Raw genomic sequence first — 13,480 nt, 5'->3', positions numbered from 1 at the left:
TTCAATATTTGTATTGAATATATACTGCAACATGACCACCACAATAAGTCTACTTAACATCCATCACCATACCTAGTTACAAATATTTTTCTTATGATGAGAACTTCTAAGATCTCCTCTCATAGCAACTTTCAAATTTCAATACAGTATTATTAACTCTAGTCAACAGGCTGTATATTATATCCCCATGGCTTAATTATTTTATAACTGGAAGTTTATGCCTTTTGACTATCTTAGCCCATTTCACCCACCCCTGCCTCCCTAAAACTAAACTCTTGATTTCCCCAAACTTGCTTCCTCCTCAATCATTATTCTCTCAGTAAATACTACAACAAATTGTTCAAACAAAAAAACCTGGCAGCCATCCTTATTCCCTCATGCCTGACATCTAATCCATTACCAAGCCACATAGAGTTTACCCCAAAATCACACCTCAAATCTGTTCAATTCTATTTCCACTGCCCCCATCTTAGTCCCAGCCACCATTTTCATTCATCAAGACAACCGCGAGTACATCTTTAATGGTCTCCTTGTTTTCACTTTTGCCACCTTCAATCTCTCCTCTGTATAGCAGGTACATCATCACATCATAGGGTGTCTTATAGATGCTTCGGCTCAGGTGTGCTTCTACAGGTAAGTCAGATCACAAGACTTAGATACTCTCCAGCCTTGTCTTGTACTACTTACACCCTTGGTTATTACACTCCAGTCGTATTTGGCTGCTTTTAGTTCAGAGGCTTATAAATATTATTCCCATTCCCCTCACTCTTCTTATGACTGAGCTGACTTTCAGGTCTCAGCTTAAGTATCTCCTTTGAGAGAGGCCTTCCTACCATTAAGCAGTTCCCACTATTATTCTCTCAAAGCAGCCTATTCTTTGCTTTCGTAATTTTTCTCACTGTTTGTAATTATATAGTAACATTAATATTTTTATTGGCTATCTCACCCACCAGATTGCAAGTTTCTTGAGACATTCAAAAATATTTTTTACCTCCTACTTTGTGCGGGGCAATGTGCTAGATGCTGGGACTATAAAGATTTGTAAGAAGAGGTCCCTGAACTAAGGCTGTAAATTTAGTAGTAAAAAACCAAGAAAGAGTTTACAAATAGGGTGGTAGGCACTGTTGGTTGCCTCCTCAATAGCCATTCTGCTTCCTCTTTTTTCATAGTGAGAGGGTCTATTTAAAAAAAGAAAGAAAGAAAGAAAAATTTAAAAGAAGGTTAAAAATGCTAGGTATTCAATTTCTAAATCTACTTTGTAGATGCAACCATGTAACCCACTTCTGGCAAAGTTGGCTGGGGCTTCTGAAATGTGAAGAAAAATGCTACTCTCCCCTTCCTGTCATGATGCAATTCCTGGAGTGTGGCAGCCATTTTATGACCATGAGGTGGCAAGCCCAAGGAGCAAAGCCAAAAGCTAAGATAACAGAATGGAAAGTTGGAAAGAAATGAGGTCCTTATTTATACTACTGAGCTGCTGAAACAACTCTGGGAATATGGTTCTTCCAAATTCTTACTGTATGAGAAAAATTAATACCTATTTTAAAAGTCTTCACTATATATTCCATTATTAGAAGTTAAATTTCTCCAAAATGACACAAACTGTTCCTGCTGTTACAACAATATAGCCAGCACAGTCCCCACAAACTACTGATACCCTTGACCCTGGGGTCAAGACTGGGTCTCCCAGTCCCACATCTAGGTACTCTAGGAATCTCTGTAGCTTCTCATTTATATGATTGAAGTGTGATGTGTGTGTATGTGTGTATGCTGGAGAAAAAGGACAAAGTAATCAGTCCTCATTGAAATGTGAAGACTAAACCGTAAGATGGCTGTATGTAATAAAGCACTAATCCACTATTAGGCTCCTGAAATCTAGGTTTTATGGTTTAGCAGTGTTTTCATTACTTTGAAGACTCAGACTTCGCTTCCTCAGAGGCATCACAAAAGCCTCCACAGAAACAGAATGAATTTCCCACCAAGAATAGGAAAATAAAAAGAAGCAAAGGAAAATATGCAGTGAACTACCCATTAATGGAAGTGTAAAGGGTAGGTGGAAAATGTTAAGAAATTATAAAAATGTTAGAAAAGTCTTCTGCAAGGAAGAGGTCTGTGAAATAAAAAGTTCATGATAACAAGGTGATGCCTCATTCAGCCGTAACCTGTTGTTATTCCTACATATCGTCGTTTTGACATTTTAATGTGGAAAAGCAAGTGCATTCCTTTGAAAAACTGGATGGCATTTAAAATCAATATATCTAGTCAACATAGCTAAATGATTTTACCTAAAATATTTTTTCTTAAAAATAAAATCTTCACTTTTCTTAAAAATCAAATATTCCATAGGATAGTATGGTGAGCAAAGCATTCACTTATCAAGAGAATACATCATCATTACATTATTATTAATATTATTATTATCAACAACTACAATTTATTGAATATTGACTACGCATCAGGTGCTCTACTATGTGAATTACATACATTATCTCATCTAATTCTCAAACAACTCTGAGCTAGTGCTATTATTATTCCCAAAGCACAGAGAGAAGGTAACTTGTCAATAAGCAGTGGACTTCTGATTGAAGCCCAACACACTGACTCAAACTCTGTGGAAAGTTTCAGAGAAAGCTTAGAAACACAGAAATAAACAAATGAATAAACTAAGGTCCTTATCTGGCCATAAAGGGGTCTTCAATTTATATGCATGAAGCACTGTTACTCTTATCCAAATTACTCTTTATAAAATAACTGATGAGTAGATAATATTACCACTATTTTGTGTATGAGGAAACGGAGGTCTTAAGATAAATCCAGGCACTTATGGCAGAGCCAGAACCTGAACTCTCATTTTTAAAAAATTTCTAAAGCTACGCTAATACTTACTAATTCTTGCTATTGGTAATATTACAATGGTGTTCTTTTTGTGACATATGATATCCATTTAGAAGCATAAGATTACTGCATTTGTATGCAACTTAAAAAAGAGGAAGTTATCTGAAATAGGCTTGAGATATAAAGATAGTGATGTAAGAATTGCTATGTGATTAGAGCACTGATGAAAAGGTTTATGTGCACGAGAACCTCTGCCTTTCAGGTCTAAGAACTTTTTGGAGAAAGAATTTATAAAAATATGACCCTGGTTATTAGCAGGATAGCTAACATTCATTCTTGTACCATTAACAGCATTTGAAATTCATTTATCAAATAATCAATTCAGGTTTTTAAAATACTACCTTAAAATAATTTTGAAACCTGGGGATAAACAAGACACATTTTATAAAGCAAGTGCATTTTTTCCCCTAAAAGTTACTTGGTATCCCATTTCTTTTCTTACACTTTAAATAAAGATTTTTGATGACTTCAGAAGGATCATAGTGAATGTCTATGATTTAGTATTTCAGTTTTAGTTTTACCATCAAATGAGAGAAACAGAGTGACAGAGAAACAGAGAGCACAAGTGTACACCCAATCTTGGTGAGTGGAACATATGTAGTCTTTGTCTATCCAATATCCCACCCTTCTGCAAACTGTTTATTTTTTTCCTTCTGGGGAAGTGCTCCCCCCATATTCCTTGTGGTTTTAGTAGAGCCAACAATCATGCCTGTTTGCCTTCCTCAATTGCCCTGAATCAGTGGGGGGTTCAAAGACCCAAACTAGGCTACTAGAAGGAAGCTGACAGAGGAGGAAATGATACACGGTCAGAAAGAGTTGGGAGCTGAGTATTCTAAAGACAACGCTTAAAAAAAAGATACATGTGTTCCTGCTTCAGAGACCTTAGAACACTGCCAGTTCACATCCTATCCCAAGACCTGGTTTTAAAATCATTTCCTTCATTTCTAGGAATGTTTTTTTTAATAAAGTGCCCCTCTCCCCATCCCGTTTGTTTTCTATGACTTGAATTAGCCACCGAGTTGCTTATATCTGCAACTGAAGACTGGCTGACTAACTGCTGGTTAGCTACCTCAATCCCCATCTGCAACCACTTCTCCCTAGCTATCTTTCTGTTGGTGATTGTCATGTGACACAGTTCTGTCCAATGATATATACGTGAAAGTCTTCTGGGAAAGGTTTCTGGGAAGTTTTTGGTTTCATGATAAAAAGCTGATACATCCTTTTTGCTCTCTTTCTCACCCGGTGGCAATGGTGGCTGGTGGTGCAACAGCCATCTCATGACCATGAGGTGATAACATGAGGAAAAGGCAAAAACAAAAACAAACAAACAAACTGTGAAGATGCCAGTCCTGACATTGTTGAGCCTATATCACCTTACTTCCAGATATCTTAATAGTAGAGACAAATAAAGCTCCATTTATTTAAGCCACTATACATAGCTTTTGTGTTCTTTGGAGCCCCTGCAACCCTGATACAAACCCCAGCTAATAAAATAGGTATACAGAGGGCTTCCCTGGTGGCGCAGTGGCTGAGAATCTGCCTGCCAAGGCAGGGGACACGGGTTCGAGCCCTGGTCTGGGAGGATCCCACATGCCACGGAGCAACTAGGCCTGTGAGCCACAACTACTGAGCCTGCGCGTATGGAGCCTGTGCTCCGCAACAAGAGAGGCCGCGACAGTGAGAGGCCCGCGCACCGCGATGAAGAGTGGCCCCCACTTGCCACAACTAGAGAAAGCCCTTGCACAGAAATGAAGACCCAACACAGCGAAAATAAATTAATTAATTAATAAAAGAAAGCTGCTGTATGTAGAAAACTTTAAAAAAATAGGTATACAGAAAACAAATAAAAAATATGAATCCTTCTAGACATTGAGGAATTTAAGGGATGAAGTTTGGGAGGAAGAGAAGACACAGCCAGGTGAATTTAGGCATACCTCTTAGTATGTGACCTCTATTCTTTTCCTATTGCTGTTGATGAGTCTTGAATTGCCGGGAACCTTGGAGCTGATATTAATGCAGAAATGAAGGATGTTCCCTTCTGAATATAGGCACACTCTGATACAGGGCTTTTGGCTTCCAAAGATGGGGATTATATGTGTGTACATAAATATGTGTGCACTTGTGCTAAGGACGATAAAGATGGATCTCACCCAGAAGTCAATTCTACTTAGACAGAGGAAAGCCCGGGTTTTTTGTCGGCCCGTAATACGCTATTAAAATAAAGTGCTATTTTGTCAGTGCCTTTTTCTTTTGCTTCCAATCCTAGACTGCAGGCAAGACTCACAAATTCTCCTCAGAGGTTGAAAAAGGTCAATAATAGAAACGTTGTTTTCCTCCTTTCACTAACTGATTACGTAACTCATGTGCATACATAGAGCTACACATGCATTTCTAAAGAAAATCATTCAAGGACTGCACGATTTCCTGAGGTGACCTCCAGGGTGCTGAAAAGTTAGAAAATGAAAAGTCTAACGTAACCGATAAAATAAAGAATCTGTGTTTGGCACTTTGAGAGTTTCGGGGTGAGTGACGATCCAGCCAAGGGGCGTGGTCCCTGGGAGAGGCAGGTAGTGCATGTTTATGCAGCTCTCTCTTGATGGGAAAAGCCTTCCTAAGAGAATAAACTAGATTTAGGGCTTGTCCTGTGAAAATTGTTATCCCCCCCGCCCCGCTTAACTCACTTGCATAATTTCGGGGCTTCAGCTCTGATGGGGCTACTTTATTTGCAGCATTTCGACTAAGTTAATGACTGTTTTCTCATAGCTAAGGGCAGTTGACTAGAATTAGGAGGTCACTGTCTATTAGCATTTGATTTCCTTGCTGATGCCAGAGAGACGAGCTGGGGCGGGGCGGGGGGAGTGTGGCCTCAATCACTCATATTTCAATTTAGTCTCATTAAATGACAGTCCCAAATGATGTCTCAGGGATGACTCAAAATTTCAGATGGGATGTGTCTGCCTTTGCCCTGTGTCCAGTCCTTTGCACCGGGGGCATATCCAGTGATAACACAATTGTCAGGGGGAACATGCTTTCAATTCCCAGTCCCAGGGGAGAATGAGCTCAGGCTTGACTCATCATCATTTATGGTGACTGAATTGCTTTCTGACAAGGAAGCCTCGCTTGCCTGTGGACTTTATGGACGGTGCTCTCAAAAATTGGCCAGTTAATCTCTTTAACTGTTGCATCTTTCCTAGATCCCACTGTCTTCTTTGTAAATGCTGTAAAACTGAGAAATGTAGCTTAAGCAAAATGCAAATGTGGTTCTGTCTTAGGAGGAGGGAGTAGCTTTCTGCAACAGCCTGGGATGGAAAGAGAGAGAACAGGATGGCTCTTTTAGAATCATGACACAGGAAACAGAATGCAAAATCACGAAGCTGACGTGGGGGGTATGGCAAGAATGTTTAGTGAGATCCCCAAGGGAAATGTGAAATTTGGGGTGAAGCACGGTGACAAGCGGGTCCAGTCACTCACCCCACCTGATATAAAGTTTCCTTTCCTCATTTCAGGTCAGGGAATCTGAGATGTGTCTTACAAACAAACTTAGCAGGTCCCCTTATGATGGCAGTTGTTAGAAAAAATGTAGGAATAAAGTAATGGGGAAACACATAAAAAGGAGCAATTGACTTCGCCCAGGGAAGAGGAAGTGTACTGTGAGTTATGTACTAGGAACAATGAAAACAATAGCTAATAATGAGCATTTATGTGCAACGAACATAGTATATACTGTGCTATGTACACATGGTGGTATGTTCAACTCACTTAATCCTTACTACAACCCTGTGAGAAAAGTACTGTTGTATTATTCTCCCCACTTTACTGATAAGGAAACTGAGGCACAGAACATAATGTGCGCGAGGTTGCAAGCTGGCAACTGACAAAACGGGAATTTGAAACCAGGGCCTCAGTTACTGCCTCAAATTTCTGAATTAAGATTAGGACTTTCTAGGACTGAGTAATATTTCACTGTATATATGTGCCACATCTTCTTTATCCATTCATCCGTAGATAGACAGTTAGGTTGCTTCCGTGCCCTGGCTACTGTAAACAGTGCTGCAATGAACATTGTGGCACATGACTCTTTTTGAATTATGTTTTTCTCAGGGTATATGCCCAGTAGTGGGATTGCTGGGTCATATGGTAGCTCTATTTTTAGTTTTTTAAGGAACCTCCGTACTGTTCTCCTAGGGGCAGAACAGGAATAAAGACGCAGACGTAGAGAATGGACTTGAGGACACGGGGAGGGGGAATGGTAAGCTGGGACAAAATGAGAGAGTGGCATGGACATATATACACTACCAAACGTAATATAGATAGCTAGTGGGAAGCAGCCGCATAGCATAGCACAGGGAGATCAACTCGGTGCTCTGTGTCCACCTAGAGGGGTGGGATAGGGAGGGTGGGAGGGAGATGCAAGAGGGAGGAGATATGGGGATATATGTATACATATAGCTGATTCATTTTGTTATAAAGCAGAAACTAACATACCATTGTAAAGCAATTACACTCCAATAAATATGTAAAAAAATAAAAACTGACACTGCAGAAATACAAAGGATCATGAGAGATTACTACAAGCAACTCTATGCCAATAAACTGGACAACCTGGAAGAAATGGACACATTCTTAGAAATGCACAACCTGCCAAGACTGAACCAGGAAGAAATAGAAAATATGAACAGACCAATCACAAGCACTGAAATTGAAACTGTGATTAAAAATCTTCCAACAAACAAAAGCCCAGGACCAGATGGCTTCACAGGCGAATTCTGTCAAACATTTAGAGAAGAGCTAACACCTATCCTTCTCAAACCCTTCCAAAATATAGCAGAGGGAGGAACATTCCCAAACTCATTCTACGAGGCCACCATCACCCTGATACCAAACCAGACAATGATGTCACAAAGAAAGAAAACTACAGGCCAATATCACTGATGAACATAGATGCAAAAATCCTCAGCAAAATACTAGCAAACAGAATTCAAAACTGGTTTTGAAAATTCTGAAGGACGTTTGTGTAGGAAACTGAAGAAAAGCAAGAAAGTTTGGAAAAATATTGAACTAATAATTAAGAGGATGTTCATGGGTTGTGTAAATTAAGTAATATTGCTCAGTACTACAGTTTACATTGAGTTTTGATGACTCAGAGCATTTTGCATTTGCCCAGTGCCTCTGGTTAAAGACTCAAAGTGTATAAATTACTTATGTTCATAATTAATTTATGAAAACATTTTGCCAAACTTAATTTATGCATTAGTATTATCACCTGCATTATGTATGTTTAACTTTTAGAAAGTGATTTTATTTTGATTTTTTAAAAATACCTTGTTGTTGGGCTTCCCTGGTGGCGCAGTGGTTGAGAGTCCGCCTGCCGATGCAGGGGACACGGGTTCGTGCCCCCGTCTGGGAAGATCCCACATGCCGCGGAGTGGCTGGGTCCGTGAGCCATGGCTGCTGAGCCTGCGCGTCTGGAGCCTGTGCTCCGCAACGGGAGAGGCCACAACAGTGAGAGGCCCGCGTACCGCAAAAAAGAAAAAAAAAAAAAAAAAAATACCTTGTTGTAGAAAACATGGGAATTGTATGAAGAATATTTAATTTCACCTTTCAGAGGCAACCACCCTTATTTATATTTAATAAAAAGTATCATGTTTAGTGTAGCATAATACGTTCATGGAACCATCATAAAATGTTTTCTATTGATACTGGTGTTGCAGATTAAAGTGGGGAAAACTGAATTCATTAGCAGGTTTCCCAGAATGGTCTCCTTCCCAGCTTCTCTGTATTTACTTATTATTTTGTTGCAGTACTTACACAGTTTTATTTATTCTGTTGAGATCTTTAAGACATCTGGAATTTGGGGAGGGGGTAGTTTGATATAAGGTAGGGATTTAATTGTTTGTCAAATGAATGACATCTCTTCATTTTTCAGAACTCCTTTTATGTCCTTTGGTAATATTTTATAGCTTTCTTCACATAAACTTTGCACATTTCTTGTTAGATTTATTCCTACTTATACCATATATTTTTATTGCTATCTCTCAAGAGATCTTTTTTTCCCCCCAAAATTGCAATTGATTATTTCTGGGTATAGGAGAGTCATTAATGTTGACCCTGATTCTGGCCACATTTTTGGATGTTCTTATTCATTCTAATGCCTTTTCAGTTGATTGTAACTGTCTTTCTAGGTAGGCATCAGCAAAATCTTCTCATTTTTTTCTTTTTTTCTCCTTAGAGTAAAACCTCCACTCCATTTCCTCTCGACTTACATGGGAACCCTTCTACTATTTACTATTGAATGTAATATTTGCCCTTAGGCTCCTTGTATGGAATTAAAGATTTTTTTCCTCTATTCTCATTTGGTTAAGAGGCTTTTGGGGTTTTTTGTTTTGTTTTTTGGTTGTTAAGTGTTTACCTTAAAGTGAGGGGAGGTTAGATTTTAAGTGCTTGTAAGTATTTCAACCTTTGATACTAGGGGTCAATTGAGATAGCAATAGCTATGTGTTGTATTTATCTGTTAGTATGGTGAATATATTATATAAATAGATATCTTTAAATTTATTTGTCTTGCATTCCTATGATAAGTCCTATTTGGTCATGAGGGGTTATTTAAAAATATGCAACAGGATTTGTCAAGATTTTATTTGGAGTTTTTGCATCCGTATTAAATGAGCATTTGTGGGTCTTAAAAAAAAAAAGCTACCCTTACGGCGGGGGGGGTGGTGATAAATTAGAGCTTGGGATTAACATATACACTCTACTATATATAAATAAACAACAAGGATTTGCTGTATAGCACAGGGAACTACATTCAATATCGTATAATAATCTATAATGGAAAAGAATCTGAAAAAGCATATATATATAACTGAATTACTGTGCTGTACACCAGAAACTAACACAACGTTGTAAATCAACTATACTTCATTAAAAAAATAAAAATTAAAAAAAGAAAAATAAGCTACACTTACAGACTACTTATCTGGCAACAATGAGTAGATATAATAATGTCAGCTAACATTTATTAAACACTTGCTATTCCAGCAACTCTGCTAAGCACTTGATGTAAATGATCCCATTTAATTGTCATAAAACCTCTATAACATAGGTACTATTCACAGTTAGGGAAACCAAGACTTGGACAGGTTAAGTAATTTGCCAAAGGTAATACAGCTTATGGGTGGTAGAAATACCCTGGTAGATTGAATCTAGAACAGAGATTGACAAATGTCTTCTGGGAAGGCTCAGAAAGTAAATATTTTAGGTTCTGAAGGCTACATAGGTCCCCAACACATGTTCTTCTTTGGTTTTTACAACCTTCCAAAAAGTAAAAATTATTTTTAGCTCCTCTGCCAAAAAAGTCCCAAGCCCCGTGTTGGATCTGAATTGAGACCTGTAGTCTGCAGACCCCCTACTCTGCTTTCTTACTATGACACCCTATTGCTTCTCACCAAAAAAACATTTATTGAGAACTTATTTATGGGCCAGGCACTGTGCTAAATACCTCTCACGTATTATGTCATACAATGCTCATAAACAGCCTCTGGGCTCATTTTATACCCTCATTTTATAGATGAGAAAAGAGGCTTAGAGAGTTTCAGTAGCACGTTCACAGTTACAAGGCTAGTAAGTACATTCCAGAGCTGTGTGGCTCTGGACCTTGTGAGGAGCGTGAACTGGGCCTGGGGCAGGGACTAGAATGAGAAGGCTAGTGTGTACAGTTTAGCATCAGCCTGAGCAATTAGGCTTTGGTGTAAAAGACACTAGAGCTTCCTAATCAACTGGGTTTGACAATTCATTGGCTATCAGGAGAGATGGATTAGTGGAAGACCACTCTAAGGATGGAGCTTGAATGATTCAGAGAGCAGACATAAGTTAAGTCAGAAATAGGCTTGGTATGAGGGGATAAGCAGACAGGCCAATAAATTGTGGAGGAGTGGCAAGATCCCGTATAGCTTTGGCTGCATAACTAGCTGTGTTACTACAGGCACGTAATTTAACATAGCTTGGTTTCAGTATGCTGAAGTATAAAGTGAGGATGTTGAATTAGATGGCCCCTAGGTTTCCTTCTGGTAGTAAACATTTTGAGTCACTGAGGAGGAGAGGTAAGTTCTAGGAAACTGCATAGAGAAAGAACCTAGAAAAGGCTTCCTGGGAGAAAGATTTCAGAAAAAGAATCAAACACAGGATTCTAAAAAGTACATTGTGATCCATCTGCCATATTCCTCTAAGCAAATAAAGATCAAAGAGGATGTTTGTGTTTACAAGGTCAAAGTAAATGAAGGTCCATAATCAAAGGGCTGAATGGCCCTTTACTGGCTCAGAGAAAGATCAGAAAACGTAGGGGAGAAAATCAGCAGAAAGAATGACTAACATGATAGTGTGTTAGTTTCTGGTTCCGAAGAATAAGAAAAATTGGGAAATGAAGCAAGATGCAGAAGTACGAGGGCCAGAATCAAAGAGCATATAAACGAACAGGTCACTATGATTATGTGGGTTGCCTATTTGGGCAGGAAAAGAGGGTATCGATAACCCATCAAATTACCTAGTAAAATGTGAAAGGAAAATGAACACTGATATTCCTGGGAAAAGGCATAGAGGAATTCGTTTTAGGATTGCAAGAACATAAGTTTCTAAAGCTTTTACATTAAGCACAGAAGTGTATGTTTGGAAGCAAATGAAACGAGAATTATAATGAGAAACAGCAGTTTTATAATCTGCCTCTGCTATAAAGTGTTAGAGAACAAGAATCCTGTTATTTTTTTAAAAACCTTTCTTAAATTAATTAATTAATTAATTAATTAATTTGGGGGGCTGCGTTGGGTCTTCGTTGCTGCACGCAGGCTTTCTCTAGCTGCGGTAAGCGGGGGTTACTCTTCGTTGCAGTGTGCGGGCTTCTCATTGCGGTAGCTTCTCTTGTTGCGGAGCATGGGCTCTAGATGAGCGGGCTTCAGTAGTTGCAGCACACGGGCTCAACCGTTGTGGCTCACGGGCTCTAGAGCACAAGCTCAGTAGTTGTGGTGCACGGGCTTAGTTGCTCCGTGGCATGTGGGATCTTCCCAGACCAGGGCTCGAACCCATGTCCCCTTCATTGGCAGGTGGATTCTTAATCACTGCACCAGCAGGGAAGTCCCAAGAATCCTGTTATTTTAACATGTTTTGTTTATATGATGCCAACATTGAACTTGACATGAAGGGAAAAACATCATTTCTGATGATAGCATGTAGCATCAGGACATGTTCCCAGCATACATGATTCATTGTAAAGATCTCTAAGGAAAAGGTAGACCTACATCACCTATCATGTTAACTCTGCTGTGAAATAATACCAAGAGCATAAAAATAAATCCTAGTTCCATGTACATGAATTAAAAACTATCTATTTGATTCATTCAACAAATACTCTGAGTTGGACATCAAGGAGCTTCCTTTCAATTATCATTTATTCTATTGGGTATAAACGCTATGTTTCTCAACACTGGACATGAAAAGAAATGAAAGACTGTTAGAAAAATACAAATCAAATACACTTCTGAGAAAATGGGAAGCTATTAAAATTATGTCAATTAAATAGAAATCTACCTGTAGAGTATAAAATACTACGAATAGAGCATCTTTTGTGATTCCATCTATCCTTACATTTCTAGAATTCTGTTTTGGAATAACTGCCCGAGTTCACTGCCTAAAATAGCTTTTCCTTTGATTCTTCAATGATCTTATGAAAATGAAAATACGTATAAAGAATTGCATAGAATTGATTAGACATGGATTAATATCTACCCCCAAACAGTTTGGGGGTATGAGAACAAGTTCTTTCAGAGAATGAAATTCTCTGAAATGAAAATTTTAGACTGATTTAAACATATTATTTTATATGCCAGTTTAGCATGAGGAATAATGTATCACTGGATTTCTCCCTCTCTCTCTCCCTTCCTCCCTTATTCCTCCATTTCTTTCTTAACATACATAGGTAGAATGTTCTGTCCATCTCTCTGTCTGTCTGTCTGTCTGTGTCTCTCTCCCTCTCCCTCCCTCCCCCTTTCAAAGTAACTCCAAGGGAAGAAGTACTTAGGTGGTTATATGAAAAAGTCTAGGGTATGGAAAACTCAAGAGTTGTTTACCTAAACACAGCAATACACCAATGTAATATAAAAAAATTAAGGCTTACATATATGATATTTCAATTTTTCAGGCCTTATATGTGAATTAATTTGGAAGAAAAGCCTTCTATACATTCTAGACTTTCTGTGTTTTCTAGCTATAATCTTCATTTGCAACTCTGACATGGCAAACTGCTGTTTTCTACATTTCATTTATGGGGGTGCGTGCTGCATATCAATATGCATTTCCTCTCTTTATAACCATCTACTATGAGGATGCATTTCTTTATTAGTCAACATATATTCTGTAGGTTACATTCTGCAAATGTGAACAGGGACAAAATGCAATGATATACTCCATAACAATGCACAGGTGTCTTAAAGAGATTGGCAGAAACCAGTCACCAGGAGGCTGAATGTCTAAGAATTGTAAAATGCATTTGATGGACAAGTAAGAAAACAGGTTTAAAAAAGTAGTAAAATTTGTAATT

At 38.5% G+C, this 13,480-nt stretch overlaps 1 protein-coding gene across 2 annotated transcripts in view; it reads right to left on the bottom strand.

Annotated features, from left to right (window-relative positions):
- DMD (dystrophin) overlaps positions 1-13,480 on the bottom strand; it is a 2,087,389-nt gene that overhangs the window by 271,527 nt on the left and 1,802,382 nt on the right. The gene's annotated exons all lie outside the window — the stretch shown is intronic.

The sequence above is a fragment of the Mesoplodon bidens genome (assembly GCF_964165515.1).
Source record: "Mesoplodon bidens genome assembly, chromosome: X".
NCBI lineage: Eukaryota > Metazoa > Chordata > Mammalia > Artiodactyla > Ziphiidae > Mesoplodon > Mesoplodon bidens.
The sequence above is the reverse complement of the archived record's forward strand: the minus strand, read 5'-3'. Positions and strand labels throughout refer to the sequence as shown.